Genomic DNA, 2317 nt, shown 5'->3' with positions numbered 1-2317 from the left:
AACCTTTTTAAGTAATGATTAAAGAGCATTGTCAAAATATTACTACTAAATAAAGTATTTTTCCCCTAGCCAATCCAGGGTCTGTTTTTGGAATTCATAACTATATCAAACTGCTACAAGACCCCTTTCCCTGGCTCCACCCCCGCTCAGAGGTCTGGGCTGCCACCGTGCAGGGGCAAAGAGGACCTGTTTGCCTTTCTCTTTCAACATTTACACATTTATCACCCTGGCCCAGAAGAGTTCAGAGGTCCACGCAGCTACTGCCCGATTAGGACAGGGAGTGAATGGGAGACTGACTTCATTGACCCCAACAGGGGGTCCAAGCTGAAAACATAATCAGACGCAAATACGCAGTTAGATTAGTTAAGTGGCCAGTTGATAAGGGATCCGGGAGTTACATCCACACAATCTTGCGGATGGGGAGGATGGACGAGTGTGGTGCTTGCCAACACGTGACGAGGCCGTTGATGAGGCACCTGCCACCTCTCCAGCAGGTGGGGGGTGGGCTGTGCCAGCCAGTCTTCCTGCTGCTAGGCCTTTCTCCGCACAGGGCAGACACGAAAGGAAGCCCGCCAAGGCCCTACAGGTCTTAGAGTGTTGTACCTGTACCTGGGTCAACTCAGAATCAGAGTTCTGGGGCAAAAATAATCCCCTTTTCCTATGGGTCCCTCCAGTCCCGTGTCCCCTGGCGATGGCTTAATATCTTCTCTCTCTTAGAAGTCCAGAGCAGTCCTGCTGCTTGGCTGCCTCATTCCTTCCTTCATCCCTTTGTGAGCCTCCCCCACCGGGTGGAAGCTCTCTTTGAGGCTCTGCATAGCCCTTTTAGATCCTTTTCTGCCCATTGCCCTCACTGGCCAATCGAGGCTTGCGGTGAGCAGAGCCGGCAGTGGAGAACTTACCTGAGCCACACGCTCCTGGAAAACAGGGACGTTCACCGTCCACACTTTTGTGTTCTGGGAAACAGTTTGACTGGTTTTTCAGGTGACTTGAATAAGACTCGCTGTCCCCTCTTTCTGGGAACTCCCGTAATACTCACAGATGGCTCCTTGTTTCCCTGCCAGACCTCCCAATTCCCATTTGCTGTCTCTTATATGATTGGCCCAACTGTCTGCCCCCAGCTCCCCTGTGCCCCCCAAAATCGCTTGAAAGAGACAGACCCTTCTTATTCTGCTGATTGTTTCCTCCTGTCATAAAACAATTCCCCCTACAAGCCACCCCTCCTGGACCTTGTCCACTCCCCCCTCCAGATGTCTCAGGCAAAGCCACCCTGCCCAGCACCCTCTTGTCTCCCAGTCTGGGGTGGTCTTCCTATTGCAGTAGCTGGAATGAAACCACTTTCCTTCCTTGTTTGGTTTTTCTGTCTTTGACATTGGAAACGAACACTCCCCTAGCACTTATTATGGGAACTGCTTTCATTGCTTTACTGTATTATCTCGTCTAATCCTCGCCTTAATCCCATGAGGTAGGTATTATGTTTGTCCCCATATTTCAGAAGAGGAACGTGAAGCTGAAAAAAAAAAAACAACCCCAAAAAATTTACCTCCGATCCCATGAGAGAAAATGGCAGATTTAGGATTTAAATACAGCACTCCTTATCTAAAGTCTGAGATAAGGCAGTGGAAATTTTTGCACTAAAATGAATGCATTTGCTTTTTTAAAAAAAAAAATTTTTTTAAATCTGAAGAAAATTTTTTTCTTCTTCTTTATTTTCTTTTAAATATTACATTCAAAAAATAAGAGGTCCCCAGATACCCCCACCCCTCCTCACCCTACTCCTCCCACATCAACAGCCTCTTCCATCATCGTGGCACATTCACTGCACCTGGTGAATACATTCTGGAGCACCGCTGCACCACATGGACAGTGGTCCACATTGTAGTCCACACTCTTCCCCAGTCCACCCAGTGGGCCATGGCAGGACACAAAATAAAAATATGGAACACTTCACGAATTTGAATGTCATCCTTGCGCAAGGGTCATGCTAATCTTCCCTGTATCATTCCAATTTCAGTATATGTGCTGCCGAAGCGAGCGCTGCGTCTGCTTTTTGACACACTAATAATATAAAAAGTAGTGCTCTGGAAAGCCAGACACTGGGAGACGGAGGAAGGCGATTCATGAGAAGGTGGTCCTTGAGGAACGCTTTGAAGGCTGGATAAACTTTTGTTAGATAGAGATGGAGAAAGGATATTCCGAGCCAGGAAAATAGGCTCCATGGAGTATCCACCAGGCAGGTAGAATGGGGCTGGTGGGTTCCGTTGCTCTTTGGGTACCAAGGATACTGTGGCAGTTTGAAATTATTTTTTGAATCCCAAAA

General features: G+C 47.6%; 1 non-coding gene across 1 annotated transcript; it reads right to left on the bottom strand.

Annotated features, from left to right (window-relative positions):
- Positions 1–1928: 1928 nt before the first annotated feature.
- On the bottom strand, positions 1929–2035 carry LOC111762434 (U6 spliceosomal RNA). Its single transcript, XR_002795546.1, has one exon. It is a non-coding gene; the product is annotated as a U6 spliceosomal RNA (small nuclear RNA).
- Positions 2036–2317: the final 282 nt, after the last annotated feature.

The sequence above is a fragment of the Dasypus novemcinctus genome, chromosome 22, assembly GCF_030445035.2.
Source record: "Dasypus novemcinctus isolate mDasNov1 chromosome 22, mDasNov1.1.hap2, whole genome shotgun sequence".
NCBI lineage: Eukaryota > Metazoa > Chordata > Mammalia > Cingulata > Dasypodidae > Dasypus > Dasypus novemcinctus.
This window is presented reverse-complemented; position numbering and strand designations above follow the sequence as displayed.